Here is a 14,493-nt window from a genome sequence, read left to right on the forward strand (position 1 = left end):
TGTTGGTTTAAGCCTTGTTTGGCTAGGGGGTATTTCCTCCCTTTTGCTCATTGGCTTGTATGCCTTTTTAAGCTAACTTTCAAGCTTTTCAAACAACTTCTTTTTGGCTTTAAAACCACTGAAATCCAGAGCAATTTTAGTGGTAGAAACCTTGTTTTGAGGGCCAAAATAGCAGGGGGTGGTCCCCTCTCCTCTTGTCTTGTTAGCATGTGTTGATGGCCAACCAAATGAGCATATGTTTTTACTTCTTTGTGGCTTTGTTTAAGCATTTTTTTGTGACTTTTAGGACCTTCCATAACTATGTTTTAGGCTGGTTTGGTCACCTCTTGCATGCTTTGTACACTTGTAGTGTAAACTTGCAAACTAGCCCAACATGCATCATGCTTTAGACCATCATTCTAGTGTGATTTTGGCTTAACTCCAAGAAGATTTTGGCCATGTTTTAGCATGCTTAAGGTCTAATTTATGTTTTTTTTGGTCATGCATGCCATGCTTTGTATAGCCATAATGCATTCTATCTCACTAGCTTTGAGTTTCCAAGCATCTAGCATGCATTACTTGGACCATTTGCACGATTTGGCATCATTTTTTATGTGATTTCAGAGTATGTTTCATTGACATGCACTCACATCTTTCACTCCATCAATGCTTTGAAGGGTTCATGCTTTATGCCTTAAAAAGAGCCCATGTGTATGCCATCTTGCCTAGGCTTTTGGACCACCATTTTAGTGTGTTTTGGGTCTTATTTTGCCATCATATAACTCTGTTTTTGGTTGGTTAGGGCATCCCTCATTTGCTTCTTACACTCGTAGTGTAAGTCCTCTTTACTAGTCTTGCATTCCTAATGAATAAGCTTGTTATTCTAGCATGTGTTGACTTGGTATTAGCCCATTTTTGGTGTTAATTTGACATGCCAGAACTCTGATTTTTGTTGGTTAAGTCATCTCATGCTTGGCTTTGGTAGGTGTAGTGTAAACCTCCTTATTGGCCTTGTATACTCCATGTTTTGACCCTTCATGCTAGCTTGTTTTGGCTTTGTTCCATGCATGTTTTGTCATTGTTTTGCTATGCTCTAGGACTATTTTGGGTTGTATTGACCATATGCTTCATGCATTGCATAGCTGTGGTGTAAGTCCCTTTTGCTAGCTTCAAGCTTTAAGCCTCTTACATGCCATACTTGTATCGTTTGGTTGATTTGGCATCATTCCATGCATGATTTCAGAGCTTATAGTGTGGTCATACACTTGCATTTGTCACTTCTTGCTCATGTTTGAGAGTTGTGATCTTATGCCTTAATTCTTGAGCCATTAGGCATGCATGCTTGGTTTATGTTTCATGCCTTCATTTCATCATTTTGGCCACTGATTTGGGTATGGCTGAGGTCTGTCCATTTTGGTTTAAGTCCATCTTTGCATGTTGTTGTATGCTTGTCACATTGCATGCTGTTGCATGCCTGCTAGTTTGCATCTTGTTGCATGCTAGTCCATCTTTGCATGTTGTCATATGCTTGTTGTTGGCATTGTTGTTGCATGCTTATTACATTGCATGTTTGCATGTCTAGGTTGCATTGCATTTTGCATACTTGTTACATTGCATTTGGCATATTTGTTACATTGCATTTGGCATGCTCATGTTGCATTGCATAACATCTCCATGTTGCATGCATTGCATTGTGTTTGGTTTGGGTGTTAAACCAAACACGAGGAACGGGGGACATTTCATACTTGAAGTGACGAAACGTGCCTCAATTCTCGGTCGCCGACACTCTTGATACAACATGATAGAGTGTGCGGCATTCATGTGTTTTGTGCATTCATTCCATATTGATTTGCGCAATTTGGCCTCTTTGGCCATCATGTATCGAAATGCGTGATTGATGGCTCGAGAGTCGAACACTACACTCCTTTGAGTCTCAAACATGATAAGGGGTGTAGTTGCACAATATTTTCTTGCAAATGTATTGCCATGCCCTTGTTTGTCCTTTGCTGCAGCAAAAAGGAGTAGTCTGCAGGAAGGATGGCCGATCGGTTATCTGCAGTGCCAATCAGCTAACAATATTTGGCCGATGGACTAAAAACTGGTCGATGACCCTTATCTCTTGGCCGATGACCTCTCAGCATATCCATGAGGTGGATCAGAAGTGTTTCAGAAGTTGGCACAATTTTTAGCAGTCTAAAACAGTGCAAACAGAGGCAACATGAGACATGGCAACGGATTTTCGAGCAAAGCCGACCGAGCATGCATCTCTTCCTCGCCTGCGAGGCCATTTCAGTATTCATGATTAGTTAGTGTAATTTAATCATTTAATTGGTTTTTTAATATTCATTTAGCTTAGTGTAGCTATTTGTTCCAATTTGGATTGTAATAATTAATTAGCTTGTTAGTTAATTAGCTTTGGTGTTGTAATAATTAGTCTAATTAGATTATTAGATTAGTTAGAATAGCTTAGCTTAGCGTAGCTAGCTTGTATTATTTATTCGGACCCTCCGTCGAGAGGGCGAATTTTGTAATAAGTGTGCGTGAGTGTGTGAATGTCGTCCAACCCTACGTCTTTCTCCCTTTTACTTAACCGCTTACAATAGTTAGTTTTAGGTCATGTTTCTATTAGCATCCTTATGCTATGCATGTTTGCATCATTCATCTGTATTGCATGCACCAGGCTCGGCGCATCATACTAACTGCATTGTACTTCAATTCCTACTTGAATACATGATTATCAAGTTGCATTTCATATGCCATTTTAGAATAGCCGAGCCTATTTTTAGTTGCATTTTGCATGTGTTGCATTAGCCATCTTAACATATCTAGGATCATGCATTGATTACTAACTAGCTATTGTTTTGGCTCGGAGTACTAGGTAAGCTTTTATGCTTTAGCATCTTGCATGAGTGTGAGTGTTAACATGACAGCATGCTTGCCATGAGGCTACCTGCTTATGGATTAAACTGCCTGAATGCCTGTGGATGAAGGTTGGATTACTTGAATCGGAATAATTCATCGAAATGCGAGTTTTAAGCCCAATTGAGAGTGGCAAAATCATGTTTTCTAAGCCCACTCGAGGGTGGCAAATCCACGTCTTAGCCAACTTACGAGTAGCACAATCAAACCATTTTCAAACAAACAAACATGAGATGTTTTGTTCCAACTTAGGCGATATAGTTTATAATTGTGTGTTGTGCGCATCACATAGTAATTCTAGGCTAATAATCGGAATAAGAACGCATGTGTTTTCAAAAACAAGATGTCATGTTAGTAAAGGCCGGTCTTTGATCGGGCGAGCGAGGGTGCTCATTGCATGACCTTCCCCTCTCGTACCCAAGTTCTCGAGCCGAGGCTACTTTGGTGATGACAGATACGTGGCCTTAGGCAAAGAGTTAGGGTTTCCTAAATTTTCCCAAAAATAAAACATTTAGGTGGCGACTCTGTATCTGGCAAAGCAGTCCATGTTTGGCACTTCTTTACAAAAATCAATTTTCGAAAACGATTTGCCGGATTTGGACTCTTTGGTGATTTATCGATCTTGCATTGCACTTTGCAGGATTAGATTCAGAACCGTGACTTTGAGTCTAAACTGTAGTAGCTAATGAACAAAACGAATTTCACGCCGATTTCGCGGGCGGAGCTGGGACGTTCGGGCACGTCTACAGTTTCTGGCGACTCTGCTGGGGATTTAGAGAACTTGACTCGAACTCATGATATCTTGTTTTGATTAATTATGTGTCTCTTTGGATTGCATTTGCATTGGTGTGCCTAGGATACCGTGTTTGCCGTATGCTATTCCTGAACGGTTTGTCGGAGGCTTGCTTTGAGAAGCGTGCCATAAGGCTGACCGGTTGTAGGCTTTGCCACGACGGGAACACAAACCCCAGTTTTTACCGGGGCATCCTTTTTGACCATTCGACCTAGTGCATATCGGAAATTGTAGTGACCATTCCAAACTAGGACAAGTTGCTTACCCGATTGTAGGTTGTTTGAAAACTGCTGTGTGCGTAGTAAAACCCTAGCTCCTGACAAGATAGGACAGGGAAACCCTATCCCTCCATAGGGGTGTTTTGGCTCTCACTTTCTTGCTATGTGCTTTTTGAGTGCATCTCTACAGGAATGCATGTATCAGTTTGCAAGTCTGAGTATCGGCCTGAGGGTATCCGTTTACAGGCCGAATTTTGGGTAGAATTTAGTAAAGAGTGCAGTCATTCAGTTGTGCTCATATCTGTTTTGGTGAAATCAGGCTGAGATGCTGTTTGTTTTCTCTTTTGCAAGGTAGTCTTGGAACCATAGCTTTAGAAGGCTCCAACATCCCCCGAGTACACCAGACTTGTGTTGATAGACTTTGTCGAGTCAGAGATTTAGTTCAAGGGAAACCAGTGTTTCCTTCGCTGAGGTAGGGTAAAAAGGCCAATCAAGGCTCACCGGTACAACTGATTCGTCAGTCACCAATCACATTACCTTTGTTCAAACCCAGCAAGTCGTGATGGCACAGGGTTCAGAAGAAGTTGTGGCCGTGATAGTGGCATTAAACCAAGGAGTTGCTATGCAGGATGAGACCAATGTCGAAATGTAACGCCCATCTGGGACATTTTCCATACATTCGGTTTTGGGACCTCAACCGAACTTTGACCCACTTTTGCCAACTGAAGATTTGCATGGTACGGATCCCCGAGAAGGGTTGACTCAAGCTCAGGTGTTCAGATCCCTAGTGCAGCCTACTGAGAGGCTTCATCCCTTTGATGTTAATGAATTCAATCCGACTGCAGTGAAAATTGCAAACCTTGAGAAGCAATTCAAAAGGGCACAGAGCCTTAACTCCATTCTTGACATTGAGGATGGGTACATCACGGCTGTCGTACAGCTCCCAGACAGATTCAAAATGCCATATATTGACCGTTTCGACGTGTCTAGAGATCCTATAGTACATATCCGGCTTTTCTTGGATGTCCTGAAGCCGATGGGTCTGACTAAGCCACATAAACTCTCTCTGTATGGAAGAACCCGATCGGGTGTAGCAGCCGCTTGGTATGCCAAATTGGAGAATACAGTGAAACAGAACTGAGAAGAATTGGCTGAGGCCTTTGTTGATTAGTATTCTTACAATACCCAAGTTGAAATGACCATGAAAGAGCTTGAAACAACCCATCAGAATCCTGTAGAGTCTTTTGTGGAATTTGTTGCGAGGTGGAGAGTAAAGGCAGCACAGATGACAGATCGCCCTTCTGAGAGGGATCAAGTGCGGATAGTGGGGCGAAACCTCGAGCATGATATGTTGCAAAAGTTGATAGTCGCTCCACTATTCACTTTCAAAATTTTGTATGAACTGGGGGTTCAGGTCGAGAATGCGTTCAACAGTGGGATTATTCCCAGAACAAGTGAACTGATAAGGAGGGTTTTTGTAGGGAGTACCAAAGCTGGTAGTAGCACTATTCCCAAACCCATTGAGATTAATATAGTCACCGTAGCCGACCCTTTTGCCAATCCAAGCCTACAAACAGCCGGCCCGACCTGAGCTCAGGGTAGAACTTTCACCTCTCTCTATATGAGCCTAACCAGTGCACTAAAAGAGTTGATGGAAAGAGGGCATCTCAAACCCCTTGATCCTCAACCTGTGCCTGATCCACTCCCTGCCAGGCATAACCCCTCCAAATACTGTGTTTATCATCAACAGCACGGTGATGGCACTGATCGTTGCTACCGCCTTTGTCATGTGGTCCAGAATCTCATCGACAACCGGACTATAGCTCCACCTCCAGACCCCAATGACCAAACATCTCCTGCTTACCTCAACCTCATCCATATATTGCTATCTGTCTACAACCCGAGCATATACATCACCCCGGTCTATCTACCCAAGCCTGAGGTGTTTATCCCGAAAAGCATGGGCTTATGCATGATGGGTGCATCTGAACCCCAATTATCTCAAACCCGTGAACCCACTACTTCTGACCTGATGAGAATGATCGAAGATCTACAGAGAACTATGGCAGATCTGGCCTTTGGGATATTGGCTCCGTCATCGACCACATCGCATGCCAGAAATTTTATGCCAAAAGGTCCCCCAATCTTGGGACAGGTTTTATTGGAAGAAGGTCAATCCCTTGGCAAAGTGGAGGCCAGTGGTAAGAACAAGGTAGGGACATAAATTGGTCCCATGAACACCTTCAGTGGGCTATTGAGGCTTTGAAAGACGAAGGGCTGAACAAACAGCAAGTATTCGTAGTTGTTGCAAAAACTGTGGATGACACTTTCGCCACTCAAGTTGGAGGCAGTTTGAGTCAAGGGGCAAACTGAGATAAGGGATGCCGTACCAGAAACACCCCTTTCAGCTCCAATCTTACACTCAGAAGAGATCATCAAAAGTCAGCACCTGCCGACCCTTTCGCCGGTACATCCGACACAACCAGCTCACAACCTGCCAAATACCCATCTCGGGGCCAAAGGGTGTTCACCCCACTGTACATGTCTCTGTCAACGGCCTTGAGGGTCCTGATCAAAGAGGGGCATCTGAAGCCCCAGGAGTCGTGGCCATTACCGAATAAACATCCTCCCTCCCACGATCCGGCCAAGTACTGTGCCTTCCATCAACAAATCGGTCATGTCACTGATAGTTGTTACCGTCTTCGCCACGAAATACAAGATCTGATTGACAATGAGGTCATTGTCGCACCAGGCTCTGCAAAGTCTATCGACACTAGATCAGTGAACTTGGGGGATAATGTGATCACTTGATCGAGGGATGAACCACTTGCGGATGGCCCTCATTTTACTCCAGATATGGTGGATGGCATGCACTGTTTTGAGCAATGTACAAATGCTGTTAATTTTACTTTCTGACTTGGGTATTGGGTCAGTCTTGTTGTGTTGTATTGAGTCAATCTTTTTGTACTGAGTTAATCGAGTCTGTCTTGTTGTATCGAGTCAGTCCTATTTTGTTAGAGTCGGGTGATTTCAGGGGTGTTACCTCAGACATCACTTGCTTGTTTTGTGTTTGTCTTTTCACTTTCCTTTGAGTCTGTTTCTTCCTTGGAGCCAGTTGTGCCAACAAATTTGAATGAAACAGCAGTGATTTTCACACTCTTGTGTTTGTTTCTGCCTTGTGCCAGTTGTGCTAGAAGATTTGAATGAAACGACAGTGAATTTCACCTACTTTTCTGTGCCTTGAAATCATTGCATTGACCTAAGTTTTTCAAAACTTTTATAACATTGTGATGAAAACGAAGGGGAAGGAATTCCTCAGGATTTGCACAAATTTGATCAACTGAGAGAAAGAGAGGCATGCTAAGCCCTTAATGAATGAGATCATGCATGTTAGTGTGAGTACTGAGAAGGATTCTGACTTGATCCAGATTGGTTCCGCATTGTCTTCAGCGTGAGCGATTAGTCGCTTTCTTAAAAGATTTCAAAAAATGTTTTACGTGATCTTGTGAAGACTTGTGTGGAATCGCTCTTGAGATTGTGCAGCCTAGGATCGCTCTCAGCCTCGAGACTCAACCCCTTTTGCTTTCAAACCTTGAACTTAGATTCAAAATGTTCAATAGTCAACCACAATGTGAGGCCTGTGTGGGTCAGATTTGAAGCAGCCCACGAACTAGGGGCAAGAAAGTCAGATCAAGTAGATCAGATGTTATCAAAGGAAGTTTGCGAAGCCAGATTTGAAACACCCCTCGAATTAGGGACAGAAATGTCAAATGCACTCGAAGAGTAAAAAAATTCGGGATATTTCTCATGCTAACGAAGATCGGCGAGAATGCCAAATCCCAGAAGGGAAGAAAGAAGAAAGTTTTGCTAAAGGACAACCGAGTTCCTATCCATAACACTAGGGGCAAATTCAGCCCCCATTGGATGAACTTCTACATCATCAGCGAACAACAGTCATTCTTTTGGATACAGATGGCTTCGAGATCCTAAAATCATTTGACATGGACAAAGCTACACTTTTACCCTTGAGAGGCTCGCTGGGCCGAAAACCCGGAAGGGCGACCCAGGCAAAAGTTAGAGCAAAAAAAAAAAAAAAGAGAACAAAAAAGAAATAATGAAAAAAAAATGAAAATTTCTGAAAAGAAATGAACAAAGAAAAGAAATGAAATGAAAAGAAATGAAAAAGAAAAGAAATACAGAGCTCGCAAGGTTGAAAACCTAGAAGGGCGGCCTTGGCAAAAGTTAGAGCGCAAATGGAGAGGTTAATACCTGAGTGTACCTTAACCCGGAACTACGTCAGGCTTGATTCCCATGTTTGGGATACGTAGGCAACTTCATTCTGAAGTCCAGCCATAAACACTTCTAAAATCGACTGTGTCCATGTAATGGTTCTGATCATCTTTGTCTTCTCTATACCTGAGAGTTCGATTGTGATCGTCACTTTAAGGACTGATTACAGTGCGTTGTGGTGCCATTCAGACAAGGGGCAACTTTCCGTTGCCATACAGTGCCATTCAAAACAAGGGGGAATTTTCCATTATTTTGGATCTGAGGTTGTGCATCTCAAGGGTAAATTCTACATTGGTCGAGCAGTGGCCATTTGTAAAAATAGTTTTTGAGAATTTTTAATGAAGTTGACTAATTTTCTCACGAAATTTTTTCTATTTTTTCAAAACTGGACCATTTTTTGGACCTGAAAAAAGAAAATTTTCAGTGCTCACAACCTGACTTGCATGATTTCAAATCAGAAAATTGAACAAGCATGTTAATCTAACTTTCATGTTGGTCAAAATTGTTTTAGTAGAAAGCCAAAACAAAAAAATGGTCAAAATGATGAACTAGGGGGACAGTTGAGTCAGGCTTCTTGTCTTTTCCCCGTTGTCAACATACTTACCAGAAAGGGCACCTTGTTCGCCAGAAAAGGGCACCACTGAAGCAAACAGCAAATGGCCGAAAGCTCTCTCATCCTCCTAGCAGCGAGGTATCAAGATAAGTGCGAAGCATGAACTGGAGCTAGAGTGGGATATTCAGTTCCCTCATCTGGATGATCAAATCAAAAATTGGCGTCTGACCCGGAATGGGGACGTAGAAAACGCAATGTCTGTGAGACCAATCAATTGTATACCTGGCCGGTGGGACAGGTTGTAGCCTATCTTGATCAAGTTAAGCCAGGGGCGTCGTCAACCGATGTCAGTTGCAGATTTGCTACACACCCAGTTGTAACGCAACCCCTCTGTAGGAAAGTTCACTGTTGTGAGCAGAAGAAGAAGAATCTAGCGGAATGCTAGGGACAAGAGCCCACAACTTCCTGTTTATCCATCAACCACCCAGGGGAGGGATAAAAAGGAAGAGAGATTAAAGAATAGAGAGATGTGCGCTGAGAGAAAAGTGAGAAAAGGGCTTTTCAGAAAAACAGAGCCTAAGGGCCAAGAGATGTAAGAATCACAAATAAGGAAGGGTGGGAAACAATACCCGGAGAAACAGGTTCCCTGTGCACATTTGAGTCTTGTGTTTTGTTGTGTTTTGTCTGTCTCGATTCTTGTTTTGAGTTGTTTCGGGTGTCAATAGATGTGTTTAGGTTGTTTTACTTTTGTTTTCCGTTGTTGAGTCGTTTTTGTTATGGTTAGTCGTAGGCTCAATACCCGATCAAAAACTCATTCTCAATTTCAATTTAAAAAAAAAAATCGTTTTGTGCTCAGAGTGCTGTGACGTTCTCCACATATGTGCAAAACAGGATTTGTTCTTTCATAAAACTGTAGGGTTCAACCCAAGTCATATGAGAACAATAAAACCGGGACCTGTCTGAAGCTATATAGGTTCCAGACTGCAAAGTAAAAGAAAAGAGAGAAAATGTTAGGCATCTGAGTTTGTTTCAACTTCAGTAAGTTCCGAGATTGCATTCCGTGTGTACCTCTTTAGGTCTTGCCAATGCTTCGAAGTATGAGTGTGCCTCTACCTCAAGCTCAAGATTAAGCCTGCTTCAAGCTAGAATGGCGATCAGAAGTGCTCTCCTTGAGTACTATTCCTTGCCAGAGGAATCTTGGCCGTGTTCGCAATGAGTTCCTAGGAGACCAACTGCGACGGTGGAAACTAGAGTTCGAATGGCGATGCCTACAACGCAAGGGTTCGGGATTTTCGAGACTAAAGTTTGGTTTAAATACCCAGGGGTGTATTCCTAGCTTGAAATCTGTATGGAAGCCCTATAGGTTGAGGTAGCGTGTGCGCGCCTCAATTCTGGATACTGAACCAACCTAGTTTGCCACCCCGTTAGAGAATAGGAAAGTTGCGAATATGATCGAGAAGAAAAGCGGCATTTGTGGTTTTCACATGCTGATGTTATCTCTCACCAATATGAACATGGTGTGCCCTTTCGAGCTGAGTGTGTTGCAAAGTCCTCTGAGAGGTAAATTAGAGGCACTAGAGTACATGTTTGATGCCCCTCTATTGCATAGAATGTGCACTTTCATATACACTTCTGTTGTATGCATGCCGTGCATCGTTATGATTCATGCATAGAATATGCTTGCTTTTGATTCCGCATAGAATATGCTTTGCTTTCAATCATGCATAGAATATGCTTTCAACGTTGCATAGAATATGCTTGCCTCGTGCATAGAATATGAATGATAGAATGAATGATAGAATGATAGAATGAATGACATAAATGATAGAATGAATGGGCCGGAGGACAGTCTGACATGAATGAAAGACAAATGGACCAAAGGCCAGTTTGACATGAATGGATCGGGCCCGAGGCCGTCCGAAGTGTTTGGAACCGAAGTTACTTGATCTATATCTATTTATATACTAGATAGAACTATGAATTGGGCCTAAGGCCGTTCGTTCTATATTGTTCCAATGCATTTTCTTTAATTGATATTATTCACTAGGCTTTCGCTCACGCTCATTCATGTGTTTGTAGGTGAGCCAAGAGAGGTCCAAACCCAGCCTTAGTGAAGTCTGTGTGGAACAACCAAGGTTTTGGAGAGTCAGCCTTTGCGTCTTACGCACGAGACTCGTCTTCGCCTTTTGTTATGTACTTATATTTTGTTATTTTGGCGAAGACTTTGAATCTGTTGTATATAGTTTTCGTGGGTTGACTTAGACTTAAATGATCCTGTCTGTACAGAACCTTATGCTACTATATTTTCTGAAGTGAGTTATTAACATGTATATGTATGGTTTGTTATGACGTGCCATGTAAGTACAGCTCTATGAACAAAGTTTTAAATTTTACTTTCGTTTGGCCCCTTTACTCTGATGAGTTATGTTTGGTTTGATTTGAGGCCGTAGGTAATCTTGTGATTACTGGCCCGTTATGGCCTAAACCTAAAGGGACGGGTTCGGGTTGTGATAGAGTGGTATCAGAGCACGAGTTAATAACTCACACACTTGTCCAAAAGAGCAGTAAGCGTCTAGAAAAGATCTAGGATGCATTAATGTGATAAGTATGAATTTGAAAGTATCAAGAATATGCTTAAATGTTTTGATATGAACAACTATGTGTTATAAGTTTGTGATTTGCTTGCATTGCAAATTAATTGAATATGTATGCTCTCTAGTATATGAATACTTGTGAATCTTTTGTATGAAGTATAATATAAGTTTAATCAGATGGTGAGAACAATAGGTGATGAGATAGAAGAGTCCTCTACTGCCAGAATAGATAGAATGGAAAGGTTGATTCAGGAAATGGCAGAGACATTAAGGCAGCAACAACAGTGGCAACAGCCACATCCTCCACCTCCACCTCCGGCACCTCCTGTGCCAGATAATCAGAATGATGATCGGATAATAGCTCTCACTAAAGAATTCAAGAAAATGAAGCCACCACAGTTTCACGGGGGATTAGATCCGTTGAAAGCCAAAGCATGGGCCGTCGGCATCGAAAAATTGTTCGAAGTGTTTCCGTGTTCGGAGACACAGAAAGTGCTTCTAGCCACCTTTATGCCAGAAGATGAGGCAAGAAGATGGTGGATGTTAATGCGAGAAAATCATAGAGATGTTGATTGGATGAAATTTTTGGAAATTTTCTATGACAAGTACTTCCCACAATGTGTTCGAGATAGGAAAGTGGCAGAGTTCATGGAACTTAGACAAGACAGTATGACTATAGCTGAGTATGAGGCCAAATTCACTGAATTGGCCAGGTTTGCACCACATGTGATTGACACTGATTATAAGCAGGCGAGACATTTTGAAGGTGGGCTTCAAAGTGACATTTTAGAAAGGGTGAATGTCTTGAAGTTGGAAACCTACATTGGGGTGCTAGACAGGGCCATAATATCAGAGGCTAACATAGCCAGACAGACTAAGTCCACAATTGACTGGAAAGGCAACAAAAGGTAAGGATTTTTCTCAAAGAAGAAATTTTCGAAAAAGCAAAATATGGGCTCCTTAAATACTTCGAATTCTTCCCGAGACACATCTCCCATGTGCAATATTTGTAGCAAAAGGCATCGTGGGGTTTTTACCGTGTGTCAGGAGCCTATTTCAAATGTGGTAAACAAGGGCACATGGCCCGAGATTGTAATCAGAACGGTGGGAAGCTAGCAGCTAACTCAACTGCATCAATCCCGAAACTAGGAAATACTATGAGACCTGCTATCATCGGGGATACCGTGAGACAAGGAAGAGTTTTTGCGCTTGTTCCGGGCGATACACGGAATGCTAATGCAGTTGTCTCAGGTACTATTTTTATATGTAATCAGGATGCTTTTGTGTTGATTGACTCCGGATCCACACACTCTTTTGTGACATGTGCATTTGCATCTAGACTGAGTAGACCTCTAGAATTACTGCCATATCTGCTATGTGTGTCTGCTCCATCTGGGGAATCTGTATTGTGTGAATCCATATACCGGTTTTGTGACATGCGTATTGAGGATGCTATCCTATATGTAGATTTGTTACCCTTGAACTTTAGGCATTTTGATGTAATTTTGGGCATGGATTGGTTAACTAAATATTGTGCCACTATTGATTGTGTGACCAAACGAGTTGTATTTAAACCACCAGAACATACATAAATTGTGTTTGTGGGTAATGGGGTAGTACCTCCACCTTATTTGATATTTGCAATGAAAGCATGCAAACTGATCAGGAAAAGGTGTCAGGGTTATTTATGCAATGTATTGTCTAAACAATCTGTGAATGTTGAATTGAACAGTATCTCTATTGTTGGAGAATTTCCAGATGTGTTTCCAAATAAATTACCAGGGGAATTGGTAGACAGGGAGATAGAGTTCACTATTGAAACTGTATCAGGCACCCTATTTCTAAAACTCCCTACAAAATGGCTACTGCTGAAATGAAAGAACTGAAAGAACAGCTGCAAGACCTGCTTGACAAAGGGTTTATCCGACCTAGCATTTCACCATGGGGTGCACCTGTATTGTTTGTGACAAAGAAGGATGGAACCCTGCGTTTGTGTATTGACTATCGAGAACTGAACAAGGTAACAATAAAGAATAAATATCCCTTACCCCGTATTGATGACTTATTTGACCAGTTATAGGGATCACAAGTGTTTTCCAAGATTAATTTGAGATCCGGGTACCACCAGTTGAAAGTAAAGGCAGAGGATGTTGAGAAAACCACATTCAGAATGAGGTATGGTCATTTTGAATTTCTTGTTATGCCATTTGGGGTGACTAATGCTCCGGCAGTGTTTATGGACTTAATGAACCGAATTTTTAAAACCTACCTTGACGAATTTGTTGTGGTTTTTATTGATGACATTTTGATATATTCTAAAGATAGACTTGAACATGAACATCATTTGAGAGCTGTCCTATAAATACTTTGGGAAAGGAAATTATTTGCTAAACTAAAGAAATGTGAGTTTTGGTTGGATGAAGTTGTTTTCTTAGGACATGTGATCAACAAGGAAGGAATTTCAGTGGACCCACAGAAAATAGAGGCAATTATGAATTGGCTTACACCGACAAATGTAACAGAGGTCCGCAGTTTCATGGGCTTAACCGGGTATTACAGGAGGTTTGTGAAAAACTTTTCAAAGATAGCGGTACCTCTTACCCAACTGACACGCAAAGGGCAATCATTTGAATGGAATGACGAAAGACAAGATGCCTTTCACGAACTGAAAACGAGATTGACCACTGCACCAGTACTGATATTGCCCACAGGTACGGAGAATTTTGTAATTTTCAGTGATGCGTCTTATAAAGGTTTGGATTGTGTATTAATGCAGAACGGAAAGGTTATTGCTTACGCCTCCCGACAGTTGAGATCACACGAGAAAAACTACCCAACGCACGATTTGGAATTGGCCGCAGTTGTGTTTGCTTTGAAAATCTGGCGACATTATTTATATGGGGCAAAGTGTGAAGTTTACACGGATCACAAAAGTCTGAAATACTTCTTTACACAGAAGGAGTTGAACATGCGACAGATGAGGTGGCTCGAACTAATAAAAGACTATGATCTTGAGATCCAGTATCACCCCGGGAAAGCTAATACAGTTGCTGATGCCTTAAGCAAAAAATCAACGGGGAGTATAGCTTGTTTGTTTACTGAACAGAAAGAGATCTTGCAAGATTTCGAGAAATCTAAAATTGAAGT

Source organism: Camellia sinensis, chromosome 6, assembly GCF_055761805.1.
Source record: "Camellia sinensis isolate YWXY chromosome 6, ASM5576180v1, whole genome shotgun sequence".
NCBI lineage: Eukaryota > Viridiplantae > Streptophyta > Magnoliopsida > Ericales > Theaceae > Camellia > Camellia sinensis.